The sequence below is a fragment of the Urocitellus parryii genome, chromosome 15 (assembly GCF_045843805.1).
Source record: "Urocitellus parryii isolate mUroPar1 chromosome 15, mUroPar1.hap1, whole genome shotgun sequence".
Taxonomy (NCBI): domain Eukaryota; kingdom Metazoa; phylum Chordata; class Mammalia; order Rodentia; family Sciuridae; genus Urocitellus; species Urocitellus parryii.
Window position 1 is genome coordinate 11715502 of NC_135545.1, and position 18155 is coordinate 11733656.

General features: G+C 55.6%; 1 pseudogene; it reads right to left on the minus strand.

Annotated features, from left to right (window-relative positions):
* Nucleotides 1-716: 716 nt before the first annotated feature.
* On the minus strand, nt 717-9874 carry LOC144250283 (cell adhesion molecule CEACAM6-like; annotated as a pseudogene).
* Nucleotides 9875-18155: the final 8281 nt, after the last annotated feature.

Genomic DNA, 18155 nt, shown 5'->3' on the forward strand with positions numbered 1-18155 from the left:
GACCAGGCAGGGCAGAGTGGAAGTGATGGGAGGGCAGGGCTGGAGCCTCGGGCTGTGCCTGAGGCCCTTGTTCAGGGCCTTAGTCTGGCCCTGTCCCTTGATGACTCTGACAGTCTCTGTCCCTGTTCCAGCAGAGGTGAAGATGTCCTGAGTACTAGCCTTTGGGTGGAGAAGAAATCTTGGCCAGAGCCAGCCACCATGGTCCCTGGAGGATGAGGGCCACTGAGTGCTCTGCTGGCTGCAGGGCCTTGGGACCCTCACCCTTCCCTGTGGACAGACCCGACCTTTGCCCTGGCTCCCACCTCCCAGCTCCTGTCTCCCAGGAAGAGAAACCTGTGGGAACCACTTAGAGACCATGATTCCCCTGCGTGACACAGGAGAGAGCTGACCTGGAACCTGAGGGGAGTGTCTGCCAAGAGACGTTCCCACAGGAACCAAGAGCGAAGGAGGGAAGGGGGTCTTTATTCAGCGCCTTTCCTGGTGACCAGGAGTGGCCCTTCCCTCTCCCTGGAAGCCCCTGCTCCTGGGCACAGGCAGCCTAGTTCTGGCCATTGAGAGCCCAGGGCAGCCTGTCTGGGTCTCCAGAAATCCCAGGGACCCCTCCCCCTCTAGGTTCCAGAGTCCAATAGGGTCACGCTCCACCTCTGTCCCATCACCCAGCATCTGGGGTCTAGCAGGACCCTCCCTCAGCCCACATGGAGCATCGTGGGTGGAAACTAAAAATCCACATCAGCCTTGTGGTGGGCCTGGCAGTAGATGTCCAGGTCAGGGTTTAGTAATTCCTGAAAAAGAACAAAGAGGCTCTGACCCTTCTGAACCAGGACCATGAACTCCAGGCCCTGACCCACCTGGGTCTGCTCTGTCCCTGTGTCTGTCTGGGCTCAGAGGCTCCTGTTCCCAGGCCCCCCTCCCCTGCTCACCACCCCCTGATCCCATTTTGGCTGCTGTTTCCTGGCAAGATCAGGAAGGTGTGGGGAGGGGCATCTCTTGGGTACACCCTGGACTGTGGGCCAGGATCATCACCACACTCACCTGGTAGATGGGAACAGCAGCTCCGTGGCAAGGGGCTGGGGCCTGGCAGGGAGGGAGATTGGAAATCAGGGTCACGGGAGGGTCATCAAGGCTGAGACTCCAGGGAGCAGGTGCTGGGTGGTGCCTGGAAGGTTCTGGTCTCTGACAGGCCAGAGCTTACTCCCTGTGTCTGCTTTAGCCCTTTCTTCCCAGGAGTTACCAGCTCTGGGTCCTGAGCACCAGCCTCCACTTCAGGACACACACCCCAGTTTCTGTCCAGACTGTGGTCCCCCATCATTAACCCAGGGCCACTGATAGAAGCTCCCAGCACCCACTCTGCACCAGGACTCCCCTGAGATGGCAGGAAGTAGGGTGGGCTGAGGACAGAGTGATGGTGGACCTGTCCCTGAGAGTGGCCAAGTCTCTGGCCAGGGCCAGGCTAACCTTGTCCTGGTCCAACATGAGTGGGGGTGTCTGTGCTGTGTGGGGGTTCACAGTGCCCCTGAGCCTGCAGAGCTAGTCCCCCGTGGAGAGATAGCTGGGGGACTTACCAGGGAGGTGGAGCTGTCAGAGGGACCTTGGCCTGGGGACAGAGACAAGAGTTAGCAGACATGAGGAGGGCTGGACCCCTTCTGCAGGAGGGGTTAGGGGTCCTCAACTTTCAGAGTGTCAGGGGGACAGCATGTCCTGGGAGAGACCCTGTAGCCCTTGTAGTGGCCCAAGGAGCCAAGGAACCTGAGGAGACCAGATGCCACAAGTCTGGGCTGGCTTGGCCAGGTGGGTCCCCTGTTGTGTTTGATGACAGGGATCCTTAAACCCCCAGTGTAAACATTCAACCCTGGACGTGTGGTTGTGGGCAAGAGTGGACACTGTGGGACAGGCCTAGGGGCTCCCAGCCACCCTCAGGCTGAAGGGGCACTTACCGGGTCTTGATACTGGGGTGCAGTGGTCTCTGAGGCCATGCTGGACACTGGCCCTAGGAAAGGTCAGGCTTATTCATGAGGATCATGGACTGGGGTCAGATAGGGGATGAGGAGGGTGCCCCATTTCCAAGGAGGGTGTGAAAGCTTCCTCTCCCCATCAGGTCTGTGTACCAGGGGGCCCAGGGGATGGGAGGGGAGGAAAGGCCTTAAGAAGACACTGCTGCCCTGAGCCAAGGTGAAGGGCCCTCCCAGGTGCAGACCCAGGAGAACGTTGGCTGAGGGACCCAGAAAAGGGACTGAGGATTGAGGAAGAATTAGAGCAGGAGAGTTTGACTGAGTAAAAGGGTCCAGGCCCTGGGGACAGGGAACCAGGGTCACCACGTTGGCAAGACGTCTGGGATCCACGTGCATCTTGACAATCCCCGACCCCCATTGGTGATCCTGCTGTGGAGGACCCTCTGCTCAGGCCAGGAGATGAGGTAAGGTGACAGTGGCCTTTTGTGCTCTCCACCCATGTGGCCAGGAGGCAAAGAACTTTCCAGAACACACTATCTGGCTGGGCCCTGGGATCCCACCTCACACATCAGGGGCCTTGGGTCACACAGGAGGTGTGCAGAGTGGACCCTCCTTCCTCTCAGGCCCCCGCCCTTGCCCTGAGTGACCTGGGACAGGACCCCTCATACACATGGCTTCAGCCCTCTCTTGGTGTGGGGCAAATACTGCAGGAGGTGCCGTGTTGAACACTCGTCTAGGAGGGACACCAGTGCTGTGGGGACAGGTCCTGGTGACCAATGTGCAGAGGAGGCAGCTGTTGAGCAATCAGCCCAGGGCCAGCAGCTGGTGAGGGACGGGGGCGGCTGGGTGAGGGGAGGGTCCTGGGGAAGTGGGGAGGTCGGGGTCAGGGCAGAGTCTGAGGACGGGCCTCCTTCCCTCAGGCCTGGGGTCACCTGGGTGGGATCAGGGGGGGAAGCCTGGTACCTTCCAGTTCTTGTGTGGAGCAGGAAACACCCCAGAGCAGCCACCAGAGCCACCCCGACCAGGACCCCAGTCACGATGCCAGCGACGGCCCCCACAGGGAGGCCTGGGGTCCTCTCTGCTGCTGAAAGAGAAGAGAAAGGGCTGAAGGTCAGGTCTTCAGGGGAACCAGCTGGGCCCTGCAGGGGGCCACAGAGGGTGGAAGGAAATGGCACCAAGGTCCCAGTGCAGTTTGTCATGTCGTCACCATGTCCTCCCGACTCTCTGCTTCTGGCCATTTCTTCACGTTTGGTTGTGAAACCTGCATGTGCTCTAGCCTGACCCTCTCCACATGCAGCTGGGCCACATCCTGCTCCTGCTCCTGTTAAGGGCTCTTCCTCTTCTCTTTTATTTTAGTATATTTTTTAGATGTTGAAGGACCTTGATTTTATTCATTTGTTTGATGCTGAGAATTGAACCCAGGTTCTCACACAGGCCGGGCCAGTGCTCTACCACTGAGCCCCACCCACCCCCTCTTCCTCTTTTCTTCCTTCCCATCTCAGGACAGTGTCAGCGGGCAGCCCTCACAGACTGTCTAGCCCAGGCCTAGCCTCGGGTCAGATCAGAACCAAGGTGACATCAAGGCACCTAATTTCTGGGTAGTCAACCACATTCTCTCCAGGCTCTGGCACCTACCCCATGCTCATGGCTGGTGCCATATGATGGCCCTTGACGGTGAAATATGTGACGGAAGCACTGGGTGGGACAGGGGCCACTCACAGATCACAGCCAGTCTGTAGCGGTCACTCCTGGTGGAACTGGCGGGGTTGGAGGCCTCACACTGATACTCCCCGGCATCCTCCTGTCTGACGGGGTCTATGCGGAGGGTCCTGTGGTCCGGGGACAGCTGCATCCTGTCTGTGAGCTGCAGAGTCTGGCTGTTGAGGATCCACGTGATGGAGAGTCCAGGGCCACCTGAGAGGCAGGTCATGGCCACAGAGTGTGGTTCTGTGTTGGTGGCTCTGAGGGAGGGCTGGGCCACAAGCCCTGTGGAAAAACAGCAGGGGGCTGACCGACAGCGGGCCTGAGGCTAGGAAGTAACTTCTTCCATGTTGTTTCCAGAAAAATCAAGACTCCACCCAGCACTTGATACTGTGCTCCAGGGTCCACTTACTTATTCTTGGTTGTGGTCCTATTGAGGTTAGTGACAGAGTTATGGGTGACACACACATAGGATCTGCTATTATTTGTAGAGAGGTTGGGGACTGAGAGCTCTTGTGTGGACTCCAGGGGCCTCCCATTGAAAGACCAAGAGAACTGAGCAGGCGGGTTAGAGTCTGCGTGGCAGGAGAGGTGGAGATTTGTCCCTGGACGGAAATGTGAGTCTGGGGGGTTTATGATGGGGGCATCTGGGCCATCTGGAGCAAACAGAATAAAGCCACATGTAATGTCATCAGAGGGAAGGGGAAGTTCCTAGACTGTAGAAGACCACAATATAACTACTGATCCATGTCACAACCTTGTTTATTTTAAAAGTCGAAACTAGGCTGGGGAGTACAGTGGTACAGCACCTGCACAGCTGCATGAGGCCCTGGGTCCAAATCCCAGCAACATACACACTCACAGAAAGTCTCAACCAAACCCCCTTTGTTCACTGAAATTAGTGTGTGACATTCCCCTGCTTCTCTGTCCCAGGTGGCTGACCCCAGGCCTCCCCAGGAACCACAAGCCCTCCCCTCCTATTCATGGCCCAAGGCTGGGCCTGCCTGGATGTGCCTGGGGCTATTGTCACCGCCAGTCCAGGTGCCCAGGAGAGAGGGTCTCTGTACTTGGACCCGAGAGGGACTAAGTGGCCCAGCCTCTGGCCCTGTGTGTTTGAGTTCACAGCCAGGGTAATGGAGGAATAGAAGTTGCTCACAGGAAATACTCAGGGTGAGTGGGTCACTGCGGCTGGCACTCACTGGGTTCTGGGTTTCACACTCATAGGGTCCTGTGTCATTCCTTGTGACATTGAATAAAACGAGAGTCCTGTTTTGTTGGACAGCTTCAGCCTGTCACCATCTGGGATCATCTGATTGTTTATCTTCACAGGTAGGTCGCATAATTAACCTCAGGTTCACATGTTAATGCTAGAGAGTCCTCACCCTCCATGGGTTGGGAGTTGTTGATTGTGATGTTGGGTTTGGGTAATTTCTCTGTGCAGACAACAAAGTGAGGATTGCCCTGTGGTACCTGTGATCCCCACAAAGGCATCTTTCTACCTGAGCTGGCATCTCACGTCCCACCAACCTGAGTCCTGAAGAACCAGGCAGAGTGGGTATCCTGGGCAGATGTAGGATGATCTGAGGGATCAGAGGATGTGGGGCCCCCTGGACTGTGTGTAGGAGAGGCACAGAGTTTCTCACAGGTGCACTTAATTGTAGAGTTTGGTCCTGGACAGACCCAGGACTGGGAGTTAGAATCCCCGTGTCTCCTCTGGTCCTCGCTGGCCCTGGCTGGCCTTGAGATGCAGAGTCCCTCTAGCTGCATGGATTTCAGGGCTCAGCCCAGGTTTGTGTCCTCTGAGCCTTTAGTTCTCAAGGTTATCCTAGATGTGGGTCATGATGGGACACCCCACTGTGCCTAAACCTCAAGAAAACCCCACAGCCTGATGTGAGAACGGGGTGTATGCACAGAAATCCCACACTAGGAGACCAGGGGGCATTCAGTTTGGTGGTCAGGCTGGGGCCACAAGGGGGACAGTTCTGCTCAGGTGTTTCCTGGTGACTGACAGGAGCCAGTGACACCTGAAAGGCAAAGTATGAGTCCAAAGAATGCTCTAGGGTGAGGGGACAGACAAGGTTTAGAGCAGAATCATGTTCCTGTCCTTGGTCTTTACATCCCTCTCCCCCTGCAGAGAGCAGGTGAGGCATGTGGAATGGTCCTGAGAGAACAGTGGATGGTTCCTAACACATTAGCACTAAGAGGTGGAAGAGGGGACAAGGACCTTGCTGAAAATACGGCCCTCGTGGGCTTGTCTGTGGCAGACCTGGGGTAGAAATGGGGGATGGTAAAGTTTTCCCATATGGGAAAATAGTTTTTGATACCCAGGATCTAAGACTCCTTTCTGAAAAAAATATTTCCCTAAGGAGCACAGTGTCTTAGACTGAGCTCTGAAGTCCTGAGGGGTCACATTATGACCCAAGGCAGATGCTCAGGTCAGTTTGAAACCAGCAGCCTCCTGAGTAAGGAGAGACCTGTGGGTCCTGGTGGAGGACTGAGTGGTCAGAGGGGACATCTGAGGGTCTCTGTTATGTAAAATAGGCACAACACCAAACTCAGAGAAGTATTATTGATCATGTTAATCAATCTAGAAGTCTATGTTCCCAACTGCTGTGGAGACTCAGCAAAGTGGGGAAGCACCTGACACAGGCCTGTGGAATGCCTTCTTCCTGTTCTTCTCACCCAGGAAGTGCAGTGAGATCATCAAATTGATCCAAATCAGAGCCTAGAGCCTAATGTAAGTGACCGTGGCTGGAGCATCACACCATGTGGGGACAGACCTCCCTTGTGGTGATGGTGTCCTCATGGGGACACAGGCACATATGGAATAGACAGCCCCTGAGACAGCACCCTTCAGTCCAGCTGCCCCTTGGGGAAGGTCCTGGGAGTCACTGGAGGAGCCTGAGCCCCACTTAGGGACCAGGATGGAGCCACCAGTCATCTGGGTGTAAGGCGCCTGGGACCTAGGGGCTTGCCGCCCTTCCTGCCTCTGTCCCCCTCGCTGAGTCAGTGCAGAGAGTAGATGGGGGAGATGCTCAGGCCTGTGTCCTGGCCTATTTCACATGTCATTGTCATGGAAGGAAAGAGCCCTGGAAGGGACACAGTGGGGCCTGCTTCACAGTGGGGGACATTGTCCCTGATGTAGCCTGACAGGGGCACCTGCCTTGACTGTTTCTGTGCCCTTTACTACTGCCCAGCAGAGGGCCTGGCCCCAGGTGTTAGCAGGAAGTGGACAGGACAGATGGCCATTAGTGCAGGAGGGAAGGGCATGGCTCATTGTGTAGGGCAGGGCCAGTCCTGCCTGAATGAGAAGGAGGGAGAGGACGGACAGGCAGGAGCAAGGCAGCCAGAATCGCCATGGCAGGGAGCAGTGGGGGTACAGTGACTTAAAGCCCCAGGCCAAGAGCCTCATGGCTGCCTCAGAACTGACCCAGGGCCTCACTGAAGACCCTCCACAGCCTGGCCACCCCAAGGGCATCCTGTGATGTGGCTCCTGGGTGGCCTCAGGAGAGGTGGTTGGTGGGATGGAGCAAGAGCCTCAGTCTCCAGGAGGGACAGGGAGCAGGTGGCAGAAGCCCCTGGGATTGCACATGCAGGTTCCAGGCTCTGAAGAGGTTCAGGGTCATTCATTCACAATCCTTGCTCCCCTTATCCCAAAACCATACAGACCTGGCTACACCTTGGGCCCTGTGCTGCTTGCAGGTTCCAGTGGGGAGTGAGAAAGGAAAGTCCTGTCCTTTATGCTTCAGAAGGATTGACACCCAAAACACCAGGACACATGTGGCTTCAAATCCAGCAAAGGAGTGTGTGGACCAGCTGTGTGAAGGGGAGTCCTGGACATTCTGTTGAGGTAGGTAATTTGGTTCCAGTGTAAAATTTGATTATTCTCCACTTGCTCTCACTCCCAGACCACACTTTCCCCTCCAGGTGCCAGTTCCCTGAGCCAATGACTGGTCTCTGGTCCACAGATGTCTAATAGGCCCTTAACATGCAGAGCACAGGGCTCTGGCTGCAGAGTGACATGCACCACTGATCTGCCACCCGTGGTCTGTGTGACCTGATTCAGCAACTGTGTTCCCTGTGCCTCAGTTTCCCTTTATTGGATACATGGGAAGTGGTGTCTGGTTCACCATGTTGTCTCTAAGTTAACCTTGAAATACTCACAGTAACCTGACCTTGGTTTAGAGGAGCTGCCTAAAGAAAAAGCCCCTACTCTGCTCTGCCTCCCAGTGAGAGCGCCCTGGGCTGGTCCCGGGAGGACCAGGAGCTCCAGGAGCATTTCTTTCCTCTGTTCCTCCCCTTGGGGACATGGACCTTCCTGTGGAGCCTCATAGAAGTCCATCAGGGCACCTGATTGGCCTGAGGCACCTGTCCCTCTGTGCTCACCACACCTAGTCCCGGGAGAAGGAGATGCCCAGGTGCCCTTGCCCAGATGTGGCTCCTGGGACTGTGCCCTGGCTGGTGACCACCTCCAGGAGCTACCAGATCAGGTGGCCAGTAAATCACTGCTCCCCAGCGGCCCTCAACAGGAAGCCAAACTCCAACCCTGGCCACATGTCCTCAGGGTCACCTGGAGCCAGGAGCCTGGGACAGAGGTCTGGGACAGGAGCTTACTGGGCTGACCTTCTCTGTGAGGACTCCAGGGCCCTCAGGACAGTCCTGACTCAGTCTTGCAGGGTCTTTCTCAGGGCCATGCTCCTGGGAAGGACACAGGGGCTGGGCTGAGACTGCTCTTCCTGGGCCGCGTCTCCCACCAGACCACCCTGCTCTCTGCCCATGGATTCAGGCAGAGGACTCGGATCTTCTGAAGTCTGTCTGCACTGCGTGTGTCCTGCACTAAATGCTCCAACTCCACTGTGGGGACGTAATGCACAGGAGGAGGGAGGCCGACCAGGTCTCAGGGTCCTGTGTGTGCAGTGGAGTTGACCCTCCAACACCCAGAGGGCTGGGCATCACTCACCATGTACACGGAACTCTCCAGTTGCTGTTTCAATTTGAAAATTGGGAGTTGTGGTTTGCAGGGTGTAGAATCCTGTGTCCCCCTTTGTCACATTCACGAACAGCAGGGACCCATTGGGGTATACTGTCTCTCGACCACTGAAGGCAGGGCCTTGGGTAGCTGAGTGTGTGAGATTCGAGTAGGATACAATGAGAAGGTTTTGGTTTGTTATTTGCCCTCTGAACCAGAAGTAGCCTACAGTGTTCTCCAACACATTGTGGACAAGTAGAAGAACGTCTCTCCCTTCAGCAACGTTGGAAGGCACTGGTTCAATAGTGAGCTGGGCAGTGGGGTGCAGGTTCCAGAAGGTTAACAGTGAGACTAGGAGGGAAGAGAGAGAAATCCATCAATACTGGGCCCTTCATATGGGGTGGAAAGATGAACCAGGTCCTCAGAAGGAGTCCTCATCCTTAGCCTTGGGGTGTATGTGCATGTGTGTCTGCGGGTCAAGGCCAGCAGCATGACCTCCATTACTTCAGGACCCCTGTACCTGTCATCCTCTCCTAGGAACACCTTTCCCTAGGTGTCTGCAAGGCTGGCCCCTCAGTGCCCTCAGATCCCTGCTCACACCCAGGGCACCTGGGCACCCGCCTCCCCTGACCACCTCCTTACAGCCCCCAGGTCTTCCCTGTGGACATTCCCCTGCTCTCTGCCCTCCTAGATCTACACAGCACCTGGCCTCACCTGCAGATCTCCCTTTGGCCTGGCCTCCTGCCCTCTAGAGAGGAAGCTCCAGGAGGCAGAGACTAGTCTGACCCTTGTGGTAGCCCAGGGCCTGGACCAGGCTCAGCCTCCTGTGGATGATGAAGCAGGGTCACCACCCTGAGCGTCCAGGTGTCTGTGAGCCAATGTCTGAGGCTGGTGGCTGCAGACAGTGTCCATTGCTCAAGTTGCCTTTCTATTTGGAGAGTGGCCCTGACAGAGCTGTTAATGTCAATTTTCAAAATATAAAGGCCCCTGGTGATTAACTTGGAGAAGAGAACCCTGATCTTTCCATCCCCCTTCATCTGTTCCTGTTGGTGAGCTTTTGTCTTCTGTTTTGTGTTCCCAGTGGTACAGACTGTAGCCCTGTGTCCCCCGTGAGGGTCGTGTCCTCCCCAGGAGGCACCAGCAGGACTGTGCTCCACCTCCCGTCCTCTTTCAGGGAACTGTCCCTCTTACCTGCCAGCAGGACCCCCTGCCAGGGGATGCCCCCTCTGCAGGGACAGGCTGAGGGGGGCTGCATGGTCCCTGCTGCTCTGTCCCCTCTGTGGAAGGAGCTCACTGCAGACCCGCCGGGAAGCCGAGGTCCAGGCCAGTCAGCCCTGCTGCCTGCTCCTCTCTGAGCTCAGCCTCCTCCCAGGGCAGGAGCACTTTCCTGGGTCTCAGGGCTGGGGGCGGGGTGTCTGTGGAGGAACCTCTCTGTCCCCTCCCTCTCAGTCCTGCCTCCTGTCCCTTCTGCTTTCCCTGTTGGGTTTCACTACTGCATGCCACACCCTGAGGAGCAAGGCAGGTGGGGACGCTGTCCCCTGAGAGAAGTGGCTCACCCAGCACTGGCCTCAGCTGTGTCTTGGCCTCAGGGCTTTCAGGATCACACAGGGAACCCCTGGGGTCCCCTCACCCCTGGCATATTTCCTTTATGACAGAGAATCCCAGGTTAGCCCTCTTTCTCCCCCATGTTCTCAAATTCTCTAGGAAGGTGGCTTTCCTCCCTACAGGCAGGGGACAGAAACAGTTCTGGGGTCTAGAAAGAGGCCCAGTGAGCGATGGCTGGTGAGGGGATCTGCTCTCTGTCCAGGTGTCTCCAGCTTGGCCTCTGAGTGGCTATCTCAGGACTTCAGACCTTTTGTGTCCTAGGAGGGGAGGACTGTGGTAGTGGAGGTAGGTGACCATGGGCTCCTTGGTCCTCAAGGAGAGATTTTAGGGAGACCCTCTCTCTCTCCATCTTTTGGTGCAGCTGTGGCTCAGGCCTGCCCATGCCTTCCTTGGGTGGCTTGTCCTCTACCTAGTGACTCTCCTGTGGTCACCCTGACTTTTTCCATGGATGATACCCAGAGGCAAAGGCCTGCTCAGAGACCCCTGGCAGTGCAAGGTCCTCACAGGCCTAGGAAGGAGGGAGGTGGGAGCCTAACGTGGGAGGCACCCTGGTCTATTGCAGATGGAAATCAGGCCACATTTCCACCTCCTGAACCAAAGACTAGTCCAAGTTTCAGAATCCATTTGCCAAGTGTTGAGTGTGAGTCCCATTCACCCCCTGGTGGTCATCAGGAGAACTATGGTCAGTGTCAGGGACTGTAGCAGGGATGCTGTCCAGGGGCCAAATGGTGAGAGCTGGCCCTGTCCCTGGGCACAGGTGGCCCTGACCTACTGGCTGAAGAGGGTCCCGTTTACTGAGTGTCCCCAGGATACCTGACTCTGTCTATGGCAGGGTGAGTCTAGGGAGAGGAGGGGAGCTGTCCTGGGGACTCCTGCTCCAGAGTAGGGAGGACTGTGTCCCCAGGGGATGGGCAGCCTCAATAGGGGCCATCTGTGTCTGAGGGTTCAAAGGAAGGACATGGGGAGGTGTCTCCTGAGGCTTTAGGGGGCAAGCAATGGCCTTGTGAGCTATGTCTGCCCTTGGCTGGTGTCGTGTGAGTATTATGGAGATTATCTGGCCAGATACATGACACAGCCTCTCATCCCAGCTGCTCAGGAGGCTGAGGCAGGAGGATGGCTAGTTTGAGGCCAGCCCATGCAACTTAGTTTGACTTTGTCTCAAAATAAAAAATGTATTGTAGTTCAGTGTTAGAGTGCTCCTGGGGACAATTCCTAGTCCCTCACACCTCTTTCTCTGTCACTTTCTGCCTCCCTCTCTCTCTCTCTCTCTCTCACACACACACACAACACACACACACACACACACACACACGCACATGCACACACACACACTCAGCAGAGTGGGTATATTTTACACATCTTACCTAAAAACTTTTCATAGTGTAATACTTATTACAAAAATGTGCTCTATTAACCCTTTTAACTGTAGAAATACATGCCATGGGTCCATTCGAATATACAACAACCACTGCTATTTCCAGAATTTTTTCATCACCTGCACTAAACTCTGACCATTAAGCTATCACGTTACAGGACCCTCTAGCCTCAGGTAACCTTGAATCTATTTCCTGTCTCTATGAATTTGCCTATTCCAGATATTTCATATAAATGAAATTATACAACCACATACCATTTTGCTTCTTGTTTAATCATGTTTTCAGATTGACCCAAATTGTAGTGTACATCAGAACTTTATTTTTCATGGATAATTAATAATCCAACATATTTGTGAGCCATGTTTATTTATGTATTCCTCTGTTGATGGACAAGGGGTTGTTTCCATACCTGCCTGTTGTGAAGAATGGTGTGGAGAGCCTTAGCCTGCAGGGAGCTATTGGAGTCCCTGTTTCCCGTCCTGTGGACACGTGCCCAGCCCTGGGAGTGCTGGGTAGATGGGCTTCTGCCTGGCTCTGGTAGGAAGTGCCCAAGTGTTCTCCACTGTGACTGCAGCTCTTCAGAGTCCCTGAGGAATGTAGGAAGGTGTGGGGTGAGGTGTCATTGTGATTTTGATTTGCTTCCTTAGTGATGAATGAATGACACTGAGCATCTTGTCATGTGCTTATTGGCTACTGGAACATCTCTGGTGACAGGCCTTCCAAGCCTTTTGCCCTCCCGCTTCTCTTTCACCCCTGGGGATTGATCTGAGGGGCGCTGTACCTCTGAGCTACACCCCCAGCCTTTACATGTATTTATTTATTTTTGTTTTGGGACAGGTGTCCAGGCTGGCTGCAAACTTAGGACTCTCCTGTCTTAGACACCTGGGATTACAGATGCCCAGGACTGTGCAAGGGTCCTTGGCATATTCTAAATTTAGGTTATTCTTTGGTTGCAGATTTATACTCATTGGTTATATAATCTAGAAATGAAATCCATATCACAAAATATATCTGCAAATATTTTCTTCTATTCTGTCATTTTACTTTTTATTAAACTCATGCCAGTTTTTTATTTATAATTAATTTTAACAAAATCATATGGGTCCATACTCGTTTACAAAAACAAGTTCTATCTTTAATGGTAAATACTTTTAGTGTTTTAAAAAATCAAATCATTTTCACATTTGAACGTCTTTACAGGTAAGGATTCATTCTCCTGCATCCTGCTTGTTGGAAGTACTGCTGAGGATCAGATCACAGGCTTCCTCTTCCCAGTGTGCACAGAGCTCCCCACATCCATGATGTCATGGACCCAGCAGGTGTCACTGATGTGTGGCTACAGACCCTTGGGAAGCCCACAGTGCTGTGGGGGTTCAGACAGCTGTGTGGCCGTAGCTTGAAACGTGTCTTCTCCAGGGACTTCAAGTGATTAGAAGTGACAAGCACCAGTCAGGCTCTGCCCTCTTTCACTAGTTTTTCTGTTGAGAGGGGAAGGATTTAAATCCTTGTTACTGGAGGTTGGTGTAGACACTCTTGATTGTCACAGCTGGGGGAGGGGTCCTACTGGACTTAGTAGGTACAATTCCAGATGGTGCTCAACACCCCACAGCACACAGCCCCTCAAGGATGACCAGCCCTAGTGTCAGTGGAGAGAAGGGAACCCTGCTCTGTGCCCTTCCCCGACCTTCCCCGAGCCTCCCCTCCCCCTGCTTCTTCCCACCCCTCACTCCCCTCCACCCCCCTCCCATTGCATATTCACTTCCATTCTCTGAAGGTGCCCTTTGCCCAAGGTCAGCCCTCACCTGCCCTCTCTGGGGGCCTCTGTTCCTGCCTGGCAGGAAGTGTCCACTAGAGGGCGAACACGCTCTTCCCTGAGCTCAGGGGAGCCTTCATGTCCTCTGAGACCAGTGCAGCTGCTCTTCCTGCCCCAGCCCCAGTCCTGGGTGGAGCTGAGGATTTGCTCTAGAGGGAGCTCCTGGGACAGGCACCTGGGACAGGGACCCCAGGGAAGAACCTCTCATAGGAGGTTTGTGCACCTGGACGGGTGACCCTGAACCAACGCCAGAGCCTAGGTCATTTGGAGGGGGAATGTCAGACTCAGTGGCTGGACACTCAGGAACCTGATGCCTCTGCCCGTGTGGCCACTGGGGGAAATGTCTGTGAGCCTGTGTCCCTCAAGGCTGTGTCACCTGGGCTTTTTGTAAATAGGTGTCAGCAGGGCTGCTGTGGAATATTCCAGACTGGACCTTTTATAATGGGAGATGGGTCCTCCCAGGTATGCTCACTTGGAAGAATCAGGAGGTATGTGACAGTCACCAGGCACAGAAGCCCATCAGGGCCTGAGGGGGCAGGAGGTATCTGGGCCTCATTGTCACCCCTGAGTGGGGACCAGGAAGTTGGGCGTGTGTGGTCCTGCCCACTCACCTCAGCAGGGGCCATTGCTGGTTGTCTGTAGGGGACTGGGCTTCCCACCACCCCCTTGCAGGGCAGAGGAGGATCTGGAACCTTCCCCTAGAGTCAGACAGTGGAGGAAGCAGGTGAGTTAGGAGATGGAGGTGGGAGCTCTTGGTTGATGGGCAGCCAGGAGGTGCCCAGGCTCTGAGTGCTGCAGCTGACAGTGGTCAGAGTGGTCCTCTGGGAATCCAGCCTTGTCCCTGCAAATGTTTATGAACTTCCCGCCTCTGTGCTCCTCAGTTCCCTTCCTGAGCTCCTAGCCACAGCCACCCTCACAGCTGAGGCCCTCGGTCCTACACCAGCACTTTGTCCCCATCTCACTGTGCAGCTCTGTGTGGCTGCCCACCTCTCTTCTACCCCAGGTCTTCAGAGTGGCTGCCTTACACCCCTGTCCATACCAGGGTAAATGGCCAGCTGAAGGCAGAGTCTTTCCTGGTAGGCTGAGGGACCAGCAATGGGGGCCCCTGAGTCCTGATTATCAGTGAGTCCCCAGGAGGTGGAAGCAGCTGAGCAGAGCTGGAGAGAGGCACTGGGGTAGGTGGGACCCAGGAATGACTGAACTTGCTAGTGTAGATGGCAGGTGGCTTGTGCTGTGGAAACAGGGAATTTAATGGGAAATGTGAGGTGTTTTCTTGTTTTTTAGATTTTGGAGTTTGGAGCTGCAGGTTCTCCTGAATGTCCCTGTCAACCTCAGTGCTATGCATGAGTGGCACAGACTTCAGGTTCCACACTCTGATGCAGGTTGGTATTGGGAGCACCATCAGCCTGGCCCAGGGGACCCTATGCATGTGCAGCTGTGCAGACAGATGTGCTCTCTGCTGGGAATAGTGGTCCTTCCTCCGAGGGCCTCCTGATCCCAGCTCCCTGATGGCCCAGCCTCCTGGCAGACCCAGCAATCATCCCCCAGAGGGAACTTCAGGCCTGGTTGTGCAAGGGCAGGTGACCTGTGTCCTAGGAAGAGATTTAGCAATGGGAGGCAGTGTCCGTGGACTCTGCTGCTCTTGGGGAAAGAGATTGGGGAGAGCTTTTCTCTCCATTAGTTGGTGCAGCTGTGGCTCAGGCCTGCCCATGTCCTCTGTGGGTGGCCTCTGTCCTCTGTCCTCATGTGGTCACCCTGCTTTTCCCCATGAGTGATGGAGGTAGGAGGGGACTACAAGGGACCCATGGCCAAGCAGGGTTCTCCCAGGCACAGAGGCTCAGGACTCCCCACATGGGAGTCTCCAGGCTCCATGGTGATGGGACAGAGGGTCTCCTCCCTGATCAGGATGTGCACTAGAGCCTGTCTCCATCAGGGACAGCAGGCATGGAGGTGGAGCCCACAGGGCCATTGGTGCCCAGGTGGAACTCAGGCGACATCTCCACCTCCATCTCCAGCCAAAGCCACACTCCTGTCTCAAAGAATCCCAAGGCTGAGTTTGACTGTGAGGCCCATTGTTGCCCCTGAAGGTCATGAGGAGACCCATGGCCATTGTCAGGGACTGTAGCAAGGATGCTGCCTAGGGTCCAAATGGTGACAGTTGGCCCTGACACTGGGCACAGGTGGCTCTGACCTACAGGCTATAGGAGAGGTCCTGTTCACCTTGGGTCCCCAGGGTGCCTGACACCCAGTGCAGGGTGAGTCTAGGGAGAGGACGGGGTTGTCCTGAGGACTCCTGCTCAGAGTCGGGAGAACTTTGCCAACAGGGATGGGCAGCCTCAGGAGGAGCCAACTGTCCTAAGTTTCAAAAGAAGGACACGCAGGTGTCTCTTGAAGAAGATCACAACCAGGATGGTGCACTGTTAGGAACCCATGGGACGCTCTTGGCTTCTGACTTTTGGTTGGAGTTGTTCTCTGTTTACTTTCCCTGAGAGTCAAAGGCAGGTGGGAGGCTTTTCCTGTCTCTCTGGTCCCTCAAATGTCCAACCTGAGCACAGGTGACTCCTACAGACCCTGTGATGAGCACCCAAGGCTGGCAGTGAGCAGGGAGGGGCTAGTAGGACTGTCCCCTCTCTGTGCAGGTCAGGGAAGGTGGAGGGGAGCAGGAGGCTGAGGAGTGTTGCTGAGGTGGGGCACAGGCAGGTTTGGGTACCCTGGGGGGGGTGGAGGGGACCGCAGGCCACAATGCAAAAGCAGCACCTGCTGTCACAGGGAGAGAGCAGCAAGTAGATTGCTATTCTGGCTGCAGCTGCCTGGGAATGACCTCTGGGGCATATGGTGAGGCCAGCTGTATTGTATGTGTCTGTCCTTTCACAGGTATGAGGAGGGATGGGACCAAGTGTTTCCTTGACAGACAAATTTCCTAATGGCTGCTTCTGCCCCAGCGCCTCTCCCTGTAGAGGGTCAGGATGGACCTGAAGCTGTGTTTTGGACCCAGGGCTGGTTTCACAGACACCCTGTGGGGCCTGCTGTCCTCAGGGAGAGAGGAGAGGGACTAGGGTGCTCCTGCATGCTGAAGCCTCAGGTGTCCCACCTGGTGAGTCTGCTCAGACACCTGCCTTGCAGGCAGATGTCAGAGCTGGTGGTTGTCACTGACCTGAAGCTGGCATGTGTGGGGGCAGGTGTTCAGGAGCTCAGAGCACAGGGCTCCTGTAGAGGGAGGGTCTCAGGGCTGAGCAGGTTGACCTGGGGAAAATGGGAAGGACTGCTGGAGAGTCAGCCCCTCATCTGCCCCATCAGGGTCTGAGGCTGTGTCCAGGGAGAAACACTGGGCACAGGGACAGGGTACAGAGTACCCTGGGGACTGCTCAGATGCAGAAGGTGAAGCGGAATCCACCCCATCCACGTCAGGGAGGCTCCCCTGAGTGCACAGGTGACTCTTCCACTGGGCACCCTGGGGGGTGAGTGGGACCTGACATGACACTGCCTGAGCATGACACTGCCTGGAGGGCTTGGCTTGACACAGTTTCCCAGGGGCTTGTGTGTGGCTCAGGGAGCAGGATGCGGTGCTCAGGGGGAGCTCCAGCTGCTGTGGTTCCCAGGACAGGACCTGGGGGAAAAGGTTCCACGAGCTTTTAGGATGCAGCAGTGGCCTGAGTCTCAGGGGACTTATGTTGCTGTGCACACCTGCTAGAGCCTCCAGAAGAATGCAGCTCAGGACACCTTGGTATCTGCTGTTCGGAGCCACTGTGTGGGAGCCAGTCTGTGGCAGCTGCACCAGGAAACCAAGAAAAGAGAAGTCACCGTGTGTGACCTGATGCTATGTTCACGCAGGAGGAGCCTCACTAGAGCTGAGTCACAGCGGAATCTCTGAGGTTGGCCTCCTACTTCTCATCTCAGGACAGACAACTCTCAGGCATCAGCAGAGTGTCCCCTCATCTTTACTAAATTCACCTCTAATTTCCAGGAGAGTAGAGGCCTGATCCACATGAACCTACATGAGAATGTGCCCTGCCCAGCCTTCAGGGAAGGAGGCAGAGCAGTGGCCAGGTGGATCGAGGAGGCTGTAGAGCACATCCTGGGCCCCAGCTCAGGGAGGAGACCCTCTGTCCCATCACCATGGAGCCTGCAGAGCCCCAAGTGGGGAGCCCTGAGCCTCTGCCCTGGGTGCTGGAGTGTGGAGAGGAGGCTGGTTCCAGAGAGACCAGGCAGGGCAGAGTGGAAGCTGATGGGAGGGCAGGGCTGGAGCCTCGGGCAGGGCCTGAGGCCCTTGTTCAGGACCTGAGTCTGGGTCTGGCGCTGTCCCCTGATTACGCTGAGTGTCACTGTCCATGTCCCAGCAGAGGTGAAGATGTCCTGAGTACTGGCCTTTGGGTGGAGAAGAAATCAGTGGCCACAGCAAGCCGCCCTGGGTCCCTGGAGGATGAGGGCCACTGAGTGCTCTGCTGGCTGCAGGGCCTTGGGACCCTCACCCTTCCCTGTGGACAGACCCGACCTTTAACCTGGTCCCACCTCCCAGCTCCTGTCTCCCAGGAAGAGAAACCCTGTGGGAACAACTTAGACCACGATTCCCCTGCGTGACACAGGAGAGAGCTGACCTGGAACCTGAGGGGAGTGTCTGCCAAGAGACGTTCCCACAGGAACCAAGAGCGAAGGAGGGAAGGGGTCTTTATTCAGCGCCTTTCCAGGTGACCTATAGGGGCCCTTCCCTCTCCCTGAAGCCCCTGCTCCTGGGCACAGGCAGC